The sequence below is a fragment of the Sapajus apella genome, unplaced genomic scaffold (assembly GCF_009761245.1).
Source record: "Sapajus apella isolate SASKATOON/1434 unplaced genomic scaffold, GSC_monkey_1.0 scaffold36, whole genome shotgun sequence".
NCBI lineage: Eukaryota > Metazoa > Chordata > Mammalia > Primates > Cebidae > Sapajus > Sapajus apella.
In genome coordinates, this window is record NW_022436976.1 from 7,513,904 (window position 1) to 7,531,097 (window position 17,194).

At 37.0% G+C, this 17,194-nt stretch overlaps 1 protein-coding gene and 1 long non-coding RNA gene across 2 annotated transcripts in view; both read left to right on the top strand.

Moving 5' to 3' along the window:
• The window catches only part of ADGRL4 (adhesion G protein-coupled receptor L4), a 116,885-nt gene that overhangs the window by 32,447 nt on the left and 67,244 nt on the right, over positions 1-17,194 (top strand). The gene's annotated exons all lie outside the window — the stretch shown is intronic.
• On the top strand, positions 13,029-16,084 carry LOC116563790. The gene is made up of 3 exons (XR_004274570.1): positions 13,029-13,419; positions 13,816-15,406; positions 15,716-16,084. It is a non-coding gene; the product is annotated as an uncharacterized LOC116563790 (long non-coding RNA).

Below are 17,194 nucleotides of genomic sequence, written 5' to 3' on the forward strand. Positions count from 1 at the left end.
TTTATTTATTTATTTTTTTTGAGACGGAGTTCCGCTCTTGTTACCCAGGCTGGAGTGCAATGGCGCGATCTCGGCTCACCGCAACCTCCGCCTCCTGGGTTCAGGCAATTCTCCTGCCTCAGCCTCCTGAGTAGCTGGGATTACAGGCACGCGCCACCATGCCCAGCTAATGTTTTGTAGTTTTAGTAGAGACGGGGTTTCACCATGTTGACCAGGATGGTCTCAAACTCCTGACCTCGTGATCCACCCGCCTCGGCCTCCCAAAGTGCTGGGATTACAGGCTTGAGCCGCCGCGCCCGGCTCTTTTCTTTTTAAACCTCTTAGGATTTTGCAGCCACATTTTTGAAAAAGATATTATAAAAATAATGCTTAAATCAAAATGAGACAATTTATATGTCAATAAATAACTGAAAATGTAGAAGAAAATAGACCATAGTACTATTGTCCTAAAATTCACAAGAATCCACAGGCTGATATACATATAATCATGTGACTTCTCCTCCCATCTTTGTAGATAGTTACTAAATGATTCAAAATCAGAGTAGTCACTCCAAGCATAGAAATTAGTTAAAATATCTTGCAGTGAAGATAGACTAGAAAATAACATTTAAATGTGTATTTTAGGGAGGAACAAGAAGACAGCATGACATAAAGTGGATAGCTGTGGCTGTACAGGCTTGCATGGGGTACAGGAGGGAGAGGTGTGTGTGTGTGTGTGTGTGTGTGTGTGTGTGTGTGTGTGTTCCTGCACACCTTCAGTGTATTGAATCAAGCAACGAAAGAAACTACATTTTCACCAAAGATTGCTATAAATATATTCTCAATAATTAAATAATAAAATAAAAGTAAAGCTCATAACTATCAAAAGATTCTGTCAGTTTTTAGATCCTTAATTTATTTATTAAAATAGTAAAATGTCTTCCTGGCATTATTGGAAAGGAGAATTACAGAATATGAATGTATATAAGAAAAGAAACATAAAACAAAAACACTTTAGAACCAGCGAATATTTTAGCAGTTTTTACAAGTGAAGAAAGATAATAAACAAGCAGGTCAATTTATTATCAATATTTTAAGTGTCAAAATTTGCTGAAAAATTGTATGTTGTATGTTCAGGCTAACATATATATATATGTATATAATTATCTTATTTAAGATAATACGTATGCTAATTATATTATTTAAGATAATATATATTACCAATTTACTTATTCCTATTGACATTTAATTATTTTCCTATATGATACATCATATTTCACTTAGGAGAGATTTGCATGTGTTGCTTTTTTTATTTTGAGATAGAGTTTCACTCTTGTTGCTCAGGCTGGAGTGCAATGGTGCAGTCTTGGCTCCCTGCAACCTCTGCTTCCTAGGTTCAAGCTATTTTCCTGCTTCAGCCTTCCTAGTAGCTGGGATTACAGGCACCTACCACCATGCGCAGCTAATTTCTGTATTTTTAGTAGAGACAAGGTTTCATCATATTGGTCAGGCTGGTCTCAAACTCCTGACCTCAGGTGATCTGCCTGCCTCACCCTCCCTAAGTGCTGGGATTGTGGACATGAGCCACCACACCTGACTACATTTTATTTAAATTTTATTTTCAATATATCATACATGCTCATAAAGTATTCCTTATTTGAAACTTTAAGTGCAGTCATAAGAATATCTTTTAAAACCACATATACTCATGTGAAAAGTTTTTAAAAAATATTTTAAATTATAACTAGAACATTCATGAATAATCATTCAATTATTTTGAAATGAAGACAGTCTCTCTTTATATACTGTATAGTTTATATATAATGCTTATACATATATACGAAGGGAATCACTAGACATTTGCTCTGTTATATGGAGTAAAAATAAACTCATTTAAGAAAAACACACACACACAAATTGGAAAGTAAGAGTAGTTCTTGGTTAAATTCTAAAATATGAACCAAATTAAGGATCTATTTTTAAAAATGCCTTGAAACTAGTTCCTAAGGAAAAAAAGACTAAATCAGGAAGGAAAACAAAGGAGTGAAGCAAAGGAAATGATATTTGAGAGAAAATGCAAATGCTCACAGCCTAAGGGTACCACCTGCCCGGCTTCCTTTAAAACTACAGAAATATGTGCTTTGCAACCGAAATCAGTCCAATGCTCATAGCTGAGAGGCCTGCACCTGGTAAGAGCAGGGTCCATTGGCAGCCTTATTCCTCAACCAAATCTCCCACACTTTTGGTGCAGACTGGGGTAGGCAGCAACAACAGATGGAACACCACTGTGATACAAAAGACATTTGGTGGGAACCATATGCAAATGTATGTTGGCCATGAAATTATGTGAAAGGTCTTATGATTTGAGAAACTAATTGGAAAACAGAACTACTGCAGAACCAGAAAACAGAAAATTGAATAGATTTTGAGCAAGCTTTGGCAATAAGCAGATTACATCTATGAAACCAAATAGCCAACACTGTCCTCTACAACTTAAAAATAATAGTAAATTGTATTTCCCAATATATTTGCTTTCTAATTCAACAAATGCATATCAGTGTTCTAGTGGTAAACGTATACCATACTTAAAGAGTTGTTGTAGAACTGAAACCATTGTCTCTGATATTTTATGGAAGATCCTCATGTTTTGGATTTTATTATTTTTAACATCTTTGTAATTTCCATTTGTTCTAAATATACTAGAAATCTTATAAATCTGTAATATTTATGAGACCTATTAATTACAATGTTAGAATTACACAATTCTAAGTTTCTAACATTGCTTTACTGAAGCAATATTCCTCCATAAATATTAGAGCTAAGCGTTCATACTGACATAAAATCCAGTCAGACTTTTTCATCCTGGTGATATGTGATGGAGATAAATATAGTTTTTACATAAATAGAGTTAGGATTCTCTAACATAAGCAGTAAGCTAAAGATGATTATTTCCCACAGTTATTCAAAAGTTAGCATGATTTTTAATGCATACTTTTTTTTTGGCAATGTAGTACTACCTTAGGATTTTTAAGTTTTTTTTTAATCCTTAAAGTAATCCTGGCTGGGTGTGGCACATGCCTGTAATACCAGTACTTTGGGAGGCCGAGGCAGGTGGATCATTTGAGGTCAGGAGTTCAAGATCAGCCTGACATGGTGAAATCCTGCTCTACTAAATACAAAAATTAGCTGGGCATGGTGGTGCATACCTGTAATCCCAACTGCTTGCGAGGCTGAGACAGGAGGATGACTTGAACCTAGGAGGTGAAGGTTGAAGTGACCAGAAGGCAGAGGTTTCAGTGAGCTGAGATCATACCATTGCATTCCAGACTGGGCAACAAGAACAAAAAAAAAAAAGTCCTACAATGAACATCATTAATTCCATCTTGAAAATGAGGAAATTAAATTTGAACAAGTCACATAATGTTGTAGGACTTTATCCTTAGTTCAGCTAACAGCTGGGTCCTTGTCACATGGCCATGAGATATAAGACTCACAGATACTTTAAAGGGTGAGAATAACGGAATTTATTGGGCAAAAAGGAGAAAAAGGAAACAGGGACTCTTACCAAAACCAGAGTCCTGCTGGTGTGCTTCCTGCCTTGCAGATTGAATTCCAGGTACCACACCCCAGAACAGGAGAGAGGCCAGGCTTTTCCCCCCTGCAAAGGGTGTGAACTTCCATGGCTCCACCCCAGTGTGCAGGTCATCAGAGGTTCTTCCAGGGAGCCCTTCCCACCTGGCTGTCTCATTGCCCTCTCTAAAGAAGTACATCTAACTGTTGTCAGAATAAGGATAAGGATAAGGATAAGGTGGAAGACTGATCTTAACTGCTCCCTGCTGACAGGGGCTGCTGTCTGGGGAAAATGGCAGTCAGAGGTCTCTCAGAGGCCTATCTAAGGGTTCCCAGCAGAAGCAGCCATTGTCCGAGGCTCCAGTCATATGATTGCATGACCATTTGGAGTTTGATGGCCTGAGGGCAAGAAAAGACAAACAGGGTTATTAGAAAACATGTACCAAAATGGAACAAGGGGAGGCGTAAGAATGGCTCAAAAATCCTGAGGCCTTTTGCCAGTTTGCACAGGGAGAGAGAGACCAAAAGCCTGACTGGGAAAAAAAACTAGCCTTTGTCAACATGTTGGGCTTCTGGATTCCCTTCCCTTGAGTCTAATCCTGAGCTAAGCAGTTTACAGCTTGGCAAATTAACTTTTCCCAGTTTGGATGATGCATTCTAGGGCAGTGTCCCATAGTACTGAGACAGAATTACCTATCTGTGAAGAGAGAACAGAGGAGGAAAAAGCAAAAAACAAAGGCATTTTTTCAAAGGAGTCTCACGGGTTCAGGATGCATTCAAAAGAAGTGCAGACTCAAAATGAATGCCTACCCATCTAGAGAGAGGGGAGCAGGTGTCCCTGGTTTCCTTCCCTTCCTAGCAGATACCTGGAGTACATGAAGGAGAGAGAGAGAAGAGTGTCCTTTCTCCCTCTTCTGTCCTTGCATCCCTGAGTCCTGGTGACCTCGGCAGGTGTTGGCATAGGTGCCAAAGTGGCTTGCACTCATGAAGCAGGTGGGGCTAGAGAACAGGAATTATCCACTCTCATCTATGTCTCTATCCCACCTACTATAGTAGCCTGGGAATTCCCTAGTCCTCATTTATGCTATGGATACTAGCATGACCTTTATCCATGAAATGTGGGGCTTGGCTTAATTGGCAGGAATTAGCCATACTTACCTGCACTCTGCCTTTTAACCTCTATTGTCATCTGCCTCTGGATCCCTTAGATCCCTTAGACCCCGTAGCTCTAAGGGATCCAGAGACAGGTGACACTATTGCCATATTTTCCTTCCTAGGGTTTTGACCAGAAGCTTGGAATTGAGTTTGCAACAAAAATGTGTCTTCGAGGAGGGGTTGCGTGGATTCCTTAACATAAGCCAACTGCTAAGGTGAAAATGTGAAACTGAGTCCTCCTCCAACAAGGGAAAGGAAAGCCTGTCTTGTGGCACACCCAGAAAACTGGTGGCTATAGTTATGCTTGCTAGGATTTGAGTGTGTGGTGCTTGGCTTTGGTTAGCTCCCTTGGTTTTACTTTCCCAAAAAGGAAATCTCCAAATGATGAGCATCCTATTTATTCCTATCACCTGGCAGATGCGCAGGATAATTGCTTAGAACTAGAGTAGTGATTCAGATTTTTACATTACCCATCCCTCTTGTTCTTTCTGAACTGCAGCTGGAGATTGCTGGTTGGTTCACAGGAACAGGCAGGGTTACTCTAAAATGTAGGTGAAAACTTAAAAACAATTAATGACAAATTTATGATAAGTTTTGAAACATAATTTCTCTTGCCAGTCCTCATTTTTGTAACAAAAAAACACACAAATTATCACAGGACTGAGTGGTTTGCAAAACAGACTTTATTCTTATGCTTGGCTTGATTATTTGAGTAAAGTAAAGCAGGAATGACTATTTCCACTCAGGGCTTTTGGATTGGCTTTGATGGAACTCTGTTCCACAAGGAATCTCAAATAAGACCTTTTAAAGCTGAACCGAGCCATAGGTTTGTATCCTCAAATATCTGTGAGTTGGGTGATCCTCTCCTCTTAAGGTCCCAAGGTAAACTTGGAGCTCCTGGACCCGTTAGAAATGACATTCTTTACTAACCACCAGTCAGGAACCCTGTATAGGGACTGTGTAGGCAAGGGATTGAGGCCAGTTTCTCCCTAAGGGGCTTTTATTAGCTCTGCAAGTTGAGCTTGACACCTTAAAGGGAAGCATACCCTTCCAGTCAAAGTCTTGGTAAAACAATGCATTTCTACAATTGCATCCTATTGCATAAGAAAAATTGATTCTTTTTTTGTAAATGGATTCTTATTGCACTGATGAAAACAACAGTGATGCCATAAGTTAAGAATACTCACAGATAGTTTCCAAATCCTGGAGAAGCCAGGAGAGAGAGAGACAAATATGCTCCAAATTTTGTTCATAGGAGTGTACCTAACTCAATTATTAAAGGCTGTAAACAGCTCAAAATAAATTCCCTTGAATCTGAAAAACAAAACAAAGATCAGCAATATTCTAATCAAAAGTCCAAAAGATTACTTCAGATTGCTGAGTTCAGTTGATTTAGTTCTTGATTTGCTTGATACTCTTGAACATTTCAGCTCTTCATGAGTCCTGTACATTTTTCCTTTATTCCAATATTACAATCTCCAAAATTATCAGAAACCTGTATTTGAGAGCATCTGTCAAAGTTCTATAGCTTATTATAAGTCATCTTGTGAAAAGGGTTAAAAACAGGTAACAGTTGTCTGTGAATAAAAAATGTCCATGGGAGTTAACAGTAGAAAACACAATTGTCAAAAAAGTTTGGTTATCTCCGTGGCTTACAATAACTTAACATAACCACCTTAATTATGATTGATAAGTATATACTCAGAAATTGGAATTTTAGAAAGCCCATATAATTTTGGAACATACGTTAGTTTTATTCACAAAAATATAACCTAAAGAAGACTGAACATCATTTTAGCAATCCCATGTACCTAAATATGTCAAATAATCCTGTTTACCTTTCTCTTCTGGACACTCCAGGGGCCACCTGGAGCCTCTGAAAAGCCAGGAAAGACAATTTGGAAACTGAAGTTTGATTTTGGGAAGCCTGTTAATATGGTAGCAGTATAAAACACTAGATGTTATGAAATAGAATTCCAGATTATCATGTTAGTTATTTTGCCAAAATGATGACTCAAAAAATTTAAAGAAGCAAAACCTGCCATAACCTTTTACAAATTTTGCCAAAGAGCAGATTAGTGCCTTAAGAAATCCTTGTTGTGCTTTTATTTCAATGTTTGATTTACAAATAAACTGTAATAGCCTTTTGAATTTAGTCAATATGTTCACACAGAGAACCTCTTCCACAAGATTAATTTCCACAGTCTTTCCACAACTTGTTTGAAACTTCAGCTTTATCTTATGTAATTGAAAACAATCCTTTAACCCTAAGTAAAAATATACATTTCTATGCCTTTTTATAGCCTTTTACTAAAAACACATTTTACTGTTCTTGCATACTTTGCATGTAAACCTATTTTCAGTAGTTTTAATTACATCATATAATGGTAATTCCTAGCAATTTTAACTTTGATGTAAAACCTGGTTAAGTTGTATTAATTGTATGCTAGGCGCAGCCAAGCACAAATGGTTTGTGTTTGACTCCTTCTAGCATAATTAAGGGTGTGGTTAATTCCATTTGTCCCCAGGCTTCATCAGATAGTTCTCAAAATCCCTAACGCAGTTTATAAGTTTAAAACATTTAGGAAGCCTAGCACCCAAACTGCATAATTTAGTTCACCTATTCTCATTTTGATGAAATCTTCTTGCCAATAATCTTTAAGGCTGTTTTTATTTCTCAAAGATTAAAGTCACATGAACTGAAAAGTACCAGGGCTTTTATCTTTCCTTTAAAAATATTTGATCCAAGCATTTGTCGTCCTTTAGGCCAATTAATTAGACCTCTTATTACAGAGTCATGTATACAACACATACAGCTACACAGAGGCAGGAGAAAACTCAGTCCCCCAAATTTCCTTTTCACAACCAAAACTTTACAGAGAATATAGACAGGGATTCTTATCATTCCTAACCTAGTAAAGCGTCTTCTAAAAGGGGAAAAAAAACCCCAAAAACTGCCTTACAAGTTAACTGCTGACTGATGGGGTGGAGAAGAAAAAAAATGCCTGGGGGAATAACCTCTTATTCTTATGCAAATGGTTCCTTCACCTGGGAGAGAAGCCTAATTACTCTCCCAGGGAGTAACCTCTTGGTCTGCGAAGGGGAAGATGCAGTGAATGCATGGAATTCCCCAGGACCCGCCAGGAAGGGAGAGGGAATGATGAGCCCCTGCTCACCTGTCCATCCCACAAAAGGAAGGAAAAGACCATGGAAAGGCCCCTGACCCCTGAAAACAATGGGGGTGAGGACACAGTTTCCCCTACACTCAAAAGGCCCCATTTTACTCACCCTTTTTCAAGACCTATGTTGGATGCCCAAGCTGTTGTAGGACTTTCTCCTTAGTTCAGTTGAGAGCTGGGTCCTTGTCACGTGGTCATGAGATATTAGGCTCACAGACACTTTGAAGGGTGAGAATAATGGAATTTATTAGGAAAAAAAAAAAAAAAAAGGAAAAAGGGAAACAAGGACTTTCCGCAAACCCAGAATCCTGCTCCTGTGCTTCCTACCTCACAGACCGAATCCCAGGTGCCACACCCCAGAACAGTAGAGAGGGACCAGGGTGTTCCCCATTGCAAAGGGCATGAACTTCCTGTGGCTCCACCACAGTGTGCAGGCTGTCAGAGTTTCTGCCAGGGAACACTTCCCACCTGTCTGTCTCAATAAGATTCAGACTTTAATATTTATGAATCTGTAGCTTATGTGTTTTTCCAATCTCATGATAGGTTTTCCCAATCAAACTGCTTTTTTTTTTTTTTTTTGGTTCTGTACTATCATCACTGTTAAAATGAAATAAATCTTACTTTTTCATTGAAGAATAGTTCTTTTGACATAACATTTGTTTGAGATAATATAAAACTTGCTTAGTATAAAGCTAGCTCTGATATTATTTAATGCTGTGTCCTTCAGTGAGTGACTTAAAATGTCTGTTCTTTCAGTATTTTCATCTATCAAATGGGGGCAATGGCAATTTTAAAGGTTTCTTTTAATATTTAAAAGACAGAGTTAATTTACCTGGCTAGAACATAATAAGTGTTCAATCAATGTTAGCAATTGAATTGTTTTCATAAACGATTGGTGGAAATGGTTACAGTAGAGTTCAACACTCCGCTCTCTTGTCCAGTTATTGGTTTTTGGAGTAGGTTATTTAAAAGAAGATTCTAGTTATACTTTTTGTTGGTAAATTATTTTATTGCTTGCTATAAAATTTTGGGGTTGTAAATAGGAAAATTTTTTCTTTTTCTTAAATTAACACTTGATTGCTTGGGTAACTCCCAGGAAATGACTGTAACGTTAGCATGTTGTTCTACGTGATTTATCTTTCTGTTAGTCTGCAAAGCTTTTATACTATAAACAAGCAAGTAAAAAAAGTTCATGCTTCAAGTATTTCCTTTCCTAGTATAGTTAAAATTGAATGATCAGATAATTTTTTGCCTAAATTTTATTCTTATAACAAAGTATCATACAAATTGGTTTTATTGGGTTACATTTATGTTATTCCTTTCAAGATTTAACAGTTAAATGACTTTAGCTTGTAAATTTTAAAAACTCTCAGTGTATATTTGCATTTTACTAGAAATCTGGAGTAGATAATTATAAGCATCAAAAGGATTTCTATATTTTGAATAAGGTAAATTTCTGTTTTTAATGATTAAAATCCAAGGATAGTTTAGCTTCACAGTTTTATTTATTTAAGTGTATTTACAGTCACTTTCTCTTTTTTGTCAAAAACAATTCTATAGAACATTAGAAAGCTGGAGTATTAATATAATCACTTTATAGGTGAGAAAACAAGAGACACAAAATAGAACTGAGTGACTTACTCCCTCCAAAAATAAAATAATATTATTACAAATAATCTGGGATCAGGATTTATCTTTCCAATTTAAAATCTTCATACTTTTCAGTTGTATCAATAAGCAGAGTTGCATTCTGATTACATACTTCTTTTCTCTTCCAAAATATCTAGTATGAGTCACTTAGCCAGAACCAAAAAGTTCTCATTTTCAGTAAATGTGCACGGAAAAGTCATCAGGCATAACTTAACTGCTATCACAGTCATTTTTAAATGGATGTTTGAAAGAAACAATTTTGATACCATAACAGAAAACATTACAGAAGCAGAAAACAGTATTTTATTTGATGAGTTTAACAATATCTCAACTAATAAATTGGCTGTCATCCTTGCCCTGTGTGACGATAAGGTGGATAAGGACATGTAGATGCCCTCCTTGGTATGTCAATTTGCAATTACCCCATGATAGAGTACACAATTTTACTATGATTGATGAAACATTTTAGAAAGAAAGAACTTAAATGGGAAAATTCTATTAGGTTTTGAAATGACATTGCTAACAGTAGTGCTAGGGGGAAAAGAGGCATAAAAACATTTTAAGAGATAGTAGGAATGCGGCCTAATCTAAGCTGCCTACAATGCCCTTGCTGTTTTCACTTACTTTTGCATCGTATATGGGGATGTAAACAACTTAATCCTAAGGTTATTGTGCAACCTTTTCTGCTCTGTACTTTGATCAGAAATAGCGTCTGAAATAAAAATGAGATACCTCTAAGACTTCAGTGCTTGTCAGAAAAGGCTATTATTAAACATAAACACAGTAACTGCATACTCTGAGCTAGGAAGGCACTACAGTGATAAAGAAATGTACTTTTTACAATAATATAAGGATAACTCTGATCTCCAACATTCATTGAACATTCATTTTCAAGTCGGACAAAAGTTTTTGAATCAGTCTCCTTTGCTCTTATGTATTCATATCTTAAATTATATATCAATTTTATCATCCCATATTGGGTCACATAACTGGTCCAGAAAATAAGGCATCATGTATTTTTCCAGGTTCTGTACTGTTAGTTAAATCAACTTCTCACAGTTCAGTTTACCTAACCAGTGGTATAAAACTGCAAACCCAATGGTGGAAAGCAACTTCTAACTGACCCTTTAGGCAATTATTGTAGGACTGGAAGCCTGATATTCGGTTACACTCAGTGTCATTTTAAATTTAAATAGATATAAATTACTCACTTTTTTTGAATAGCAACAATTTTGAAATCAATGAACTCATCTAAGAATTGAAGAAATGTCCAGGTGTTTATTAGATGTCTAAAAAATACTGTTTCTTCACATGCTTTAATTATTTCCTGGGGCCTTGATTTTTGCGATGTTTACATTTATTTTCATCTCATTTTATGAAGCACTCTTGTAAGATTGTCACAAGACTGATGATTTGAGAATAAGCAGACATAAATGATGAGATAATATTTCTGTAGCATGCTTTAAAATTAAAGCATATTTGTCTTAAAATATAAACAAATGTCATATTTGTTCTGGTGAGTACAAAAATTAGGAGTTCAAGTTCAAGATTTACTTTCCATGATCCCAAATTAGACTTCGAATATACAAATCCAATCAGATATTTTCATCTTGCTAAGGAAACTTTAAGAGACAGAGAAAGACAGTGTTGACAGCATGATGGGCATGAGAATACTTCAATCTAGGTAGGGTCTCTTCAGCTCTTGGGATCAGGTCGGCAAAGAAGACAGGTATCAAAGAAGCAAAGAGGTGTTGGGGCAAAGGATATGGCTTTTGGATTACTAATTATGCATGCACAGCCTCTGTGTTGCAATTTGAACACCAGGATAATTTGTACCTATAAAATATCCCACGCCAGCCCTTAACCAACTTGTCAATAAATAGATGTTTGACATATTCTTACCTTTCTCTTGAGGTGACCTGACTGAACAAGAATTTATTGTTCATCTTCTATGTGCCAGGTAATTTCCAGAAATTTCTGAAAATACAAATACTAGTAATTTATGATCTTTTTTCCTCGAGAATCTCACAGTTTAAAACAGAGGGCAGATTTGTGGAGAGTTCCTCAGCTTATAAGAAAATATAAGAAGATTTTATATATATAATAGCTTTGTATATTAAGTTTTTTTAAAAAAATATGAATTTCCATCCCCTTTTTTCTCAAGTAGATCGGCACCCTATTTTATACTAACCCATTTGTTACTTGCTTAGTTTTGTGTAGCCATAGACTTTAACTATATTCTCACTGCTAGTGTATTTTATTTTCCACATTGTGAGATATCTGTCAGATTTGAAAGAATGTTACCTGAAGATTAAAAAAAACATCATGGAAGTTAAATTCTGTATTCTTTTCTCTGAGCAAATAAAAACAATTTTCATATATATATATATTAACCAAAATGCGTAAATGACATTTCACTATATTTTTGAAGAATAGTTGATGACTTTGGGAAAATATCAAAAGAAAAAGATATTATTCTAACATCATCAAGATAAAGTTTTGCCTTGAATGGAGAACACAGGGGAGAGAGGAAATGAGAGATGGCTTCAACCTAGGCTGGCAGGAGGAAGGGTGAAATCATGGTGTGGATAGAAAGAACCAAGAGCCAAAATGGCTGCCATCTTTGCAGATAAAGGCATATATGGGTAAGCTAAAACTTACCACATTTTGTGGGAGAATATTTGGAGAGGTAAATGGAAATATCAAGTAGCTATTGAGTTAGACTGTGGAGAGAAATCAAGGGTGGAAGAAAAAAATGTAGTCATGTCCCCAGTGGCAATAGTTGAACACAGAAGAATGAATATGATCACTATGGAGAAGGCCAAAAGACTGCAAACTGAGACGTATTAGTAGCACATTAAATGTTGATTGAGTTATAGCCTGGAATGCTGGGCTGGTGGCTCATGCCTGTAGTACCAACATTGGGAGACCGAGATGGGTGAATCACTTGAGGTCAGGAGTTCGAGACCAGCCTGACCAACATGGTGAAACCTCATCTCTACTAAAAAATACAAAATTAGCCAGGCATGATGGTACATGCCTGTAATCCCAGTTACTTGAGAGGCTGAGGCTCCTAACTCCATGTCTTACTCACAGTTAGCTTAGTCATGTATATGATTTGAGACACACGATAATTATTTTAGGTCACTCAATAAGGGTATTGGGGCTATAATTATTGTTTCAAGAGCAAGGAAATCATATTCATTGTCAAATTTATGGTATATTCTAAAGGCCTACGGTTATCAGAAATCTAATTTAAATGTTTATTATTTGTGTGATAATTTCAGATACTAGATATTTACAACATACATAAAATCATAAAGTGCCATGAATACAGGTAAGGTTTAAATAGTTTTTGAAAAATTTAATAGTTTTAGAAATACCATGATGTAAGCAGATTTTTTTAAAGCCACATTTTTACTTCTGTAAAATGCTTAATAAAAGGGAATGCCTTTAAGTAAGCATTTTTCTTAAAAGATGCAAGAGATACTTCAAGTCATCAATAAGCTATTGGGGATGGGATTCATCTTTGTGTTTTTTGGGATGTTTCACCTCTTAAACTGCAGATATTATCTGTTGTTAATGAGTATTCTTCAAAATGTTATTTGGAATGGTTGTACACTTCTAGTTTATTCAAAATATTATATTGGGCTTTTAGGCTTTAGCTTATTCTTTATATTACTTCTGTGAATATTCTTGTATATAACATTTGACAGATCCCTAAACCTTAGAATTAATACCTATCAAGAAGTTTTATGGGAAAAGATATGGCTACTTTGGGAATCTTGACGTGTCGATCCTTTTGTGAGCAGGATATGTGAGTACCATATACTGACTATGTGTCAGTATACTTTTATGGACAGTTACAAGAAAGTAAAATGTTCAAGTAAATGAGTCCATACAAATAAAATAAAAGGAAATACAAGTTGAATTTCATTACATCTTTAAGGTACTTGCTATTAAAAAAGCAAGATTATGAGATCAGGCAGTCAACTGGCCCATGCAATGTACTGACACTTTGCCTAGCAGGTAAACACATACAAAGGTCAGACTGGAGACACGACTGGCAGAAAATGTTAAGGATGATATGAATGTTTTTTTGCTATTTCCACCTAATGACTGAGCCTGGTTTAAAAACTATTCTCTTGGTAAATGGTAGTATTAAGTGTGGGATGGTGTCATAACCAATTTGACTACTTATTAATCACAGCTTAAAAAATTGAGCTGATAATTGGACTTTCATTTGCTATTTTAATTTCAGCTTCTTTGATTATTAGTAAAGATAAATATGTCGAACAATTAGCTATTTCTGTTTTCTTCTATGAATTATATAAAGGCATATCTCAGAAGTATTATAGATTTGGTTATGACCCCTGCCATAAAACGAGTATCACAATAAATCAAGTCACACAATATTTTTAGTTTCCCAATGCACATAAGTTGTGTTTACATTATATAATATTCAATGTGCAGTAGCATTATGTCTAAAGAAAACAGTTTATTTTAATTTAAAATACATGTTTGCTGAAAAATGCCACCAATTATCTGAATCTTTAGCAAGTCACAAACATGTTGCTGGTGGAAGATCTTGCCTTTATGTTGGCTGCTGACTGATCAGGGTGGTGGTTGCCAAAGGTTGTGGTAACTGTGATAATGGATTGACTGTCACAAAAGATTTCCCTGTAGCATGCAATGGTATTTGATAGCATTTTATCCATAGAATGTCTTTCAAAATTGAAGTCAGTCCTCTTGTAACTGGGTGTCCCAGGTTCTTGGCCTCCCCTGCTCCAATGATGGGGGAAGAGGCCCTGGAGGTGTGGTGTGCTTACCATTTGTATACATATCATGGACCCAAAGAGTTTTGCAGAGAGCCATTTATTAGGCAGAGTGAGAGAGAGAGAGAAGTAGAGAGCGCTCCCATGCTGTTGTGGGAGGGGATCCCAGAGAGGGAAATCTGCACAGGTAGAGAGGGTAAGACAGCTCCAACATTGCCGTGAGAGGGGATCCGGAGAAGGAGTCTACACAGGTAAGGGGCTGTGGAGTTTTAACTTTGAAGTTATTCCTGCCCCATTCATGTTCTTGTCCAATGAGAGCAGTTCTTTTAAACTTCCTCTGGAGTGATTGATCTTTGATTCCAATCCCAGATTGGTTGCTTGGGCCCACAACAGAACCCCTCTTTCCAGAGATTTGGGCGGGCTTTCTGAACAAAGGAAGCTCACCTGAAATTTTGCCTAGCCTGCTGGAGGGAAAGTTAGATAAAGAATCCTAAGTTCCGGGATGGGGAGATGGATGGAGGCATGGTGCTGGGAAGTTCTTGCTTTGAAACCACACCACCTGTAGACTGGGGAAGAGAAATTACATAGTCCCTCATGCTCAAACCCTGCTGCTGCTTTATCAACTAAGTTTAGGAAATATTCTAAATCCTTTTTTGTCATTTCAACAGTGTTCACCGCATTTTCATCAGAAATAGATTTCATTTCAGTAAAGAAAAAAAAAAAAAAACTTTCTTTGCTTATCCATAAGAAACAACTTCTCATCCATTGAAGTTCTATCTCGAGGTTGCAGCAATTCAGTCACATCTTCAGGCTGCCCTTCTAGTTCTCATGGTACTTCCACCACATCAGCAGTTACTTCCTCCACAAAGTCTTGAATCCCTCCAAGTCATCTATGAGGGTTGGAATCAACATCTTCCAAACTACTATTAATGTTGATATTTTCACTTCCTCCCATGATTCACAAATGTTCTCAATGGCATCTAGAATGGTGAATCATTTCCAGAATTTCAATTTAATTGTCCAGATCCATCAGAAGAATACTATCTATGGCAGCTACAACCTTATAAATGTGTATTTCTTAAATCATAGAACTTGAACGTGGCTGGGCGCAGTGGCTCAAGCCTGTAATCCCGGCACTTTGGGAGGCCGAGGCGGGTGGATCACGAGGTCAAGAGATCGAGACCATCCTGGTCAACATGGTGAAACCCGGTCTCTACTAAAAACACAAAAAATTAGCTGGGCATGGTGGCGCGTGCCTGTAGTCCCAGCTACTCAGGAGGCTGAGGCAGGAGAATTGCCTGAACCCAGGAGGCGGAGGTTGCAGTGAGCCGAGATCGCGCCATTGCACTTCAGCCTGGGTGACAAGAGCGAAACTCCGTCTCAAAAAAAAAAAAAAAAAAAAAAAAGAACTTGAACGTAAAAATTATTCCTTGATCCTTGAGCTGCAGAATGGATGTTATTTGCAGCCATGAAAACAACCTTCATTTTCTAGGACATCTCCATCAGAGCTCTAGGATGATCAGATGGATTGACAATGAGCAGTAATGTTTTGAAAGAAATCTTGTTTTCTGAGCAGTAGGCCCACTGTTTATTTTTTGACAATGGGCTTAAAATATTCAGTAAACCATACCGTAAACAGATGTGCTGTCATACAGGCATGTTCATTTATAGAGTACAAACAGAGTAGATTTAACATAATCCTAAAGGCTCCAGGTTATTTGGAATGGCAAATGAGCATTGGCATCAACTTAAAGTCAACAGCTGCATCAGCCCCTAGCAAGAATTAGCCTTTGCTTGGAAGCTTTGGAGCCAGGCCTTGACGTCTCCTCTCTATTTGTGAAAGTCTTACAGGACATCTTCCAATAGAAGCCTGTTTCATCTACACTGAAAAGCTATTGTTTCACGTAGCCACTTTTATCGATTACCTTAGCTAGATTTCTGGATAACTTGCTACAGCTTTTATCAGCTTCTACATCTTGCACTTTTATATAACGAAGACAGCTTCTTTCCTCAAACCTCATGAACCAACCTCTACAAGCTTTCAAAACTTCTTCTGCAACTTCCTCACCTCCTTCAGCCTAAATGGAATTGAAGGGACTTACAACCTTATTCTGATTAGGCTTTTTCTTAAGGAAATGTCGTGGGTGGTTTGATCTTCTATGTAGACAACTAAAACTTACACCATATCAATAATGCGGCTATTTCGCTTTCTTACCATTTGTGTGTTTACCGGAGAAGAACTTTTAATGTCCTTCAAGAGCTTTTCCTCTGCATTCACAATTTGGCTGTTTGATGCAAGAGGCCTAGGCTTTGGGTTATCTCAGCTTTTGACATGCGTTCCTCACTATGCTTAATCATCTCTAATTTTTTATTTAAAGTGACGTAAATGCAACTCTTCCTTCCAATTGAGTTCTTACTTACAGACCATTGTAGGGTTATTAACTGGCCTATTTTCAATATTATTGTGTCTCAGAAAATAGGGAGGCCTGAGGAGATGGAGAGAGACTGAGAAACAGCCAGTAGGTTCCACAGTCAGAACACACAACATTTATCAATTAAGTTTGCCATCTTATATGGGCATGGTTCATGGCACTTCAAAACAATCACCATAATAAGATCAAAGAACAGTAATCACATATTGTAATAACTAGTAAAGTGATCATAAAGAAGTCTGAAGTATTGTGAGAATTGCCAAAATATGACACAGACATGAAGTGAGTACATGCTCTTGGAAAAATGATGCCAATGGACTTGATTGACACTGGGCTGCAACAAACCATGAATTTGCAATATCTGCAAACTGCAATAAGATGAGGTATGCCTGTATCTTTTCTATTTTCTGAAGGACACAACACTTCCATTTTGACTTATTTTTCCTCTTTGTCT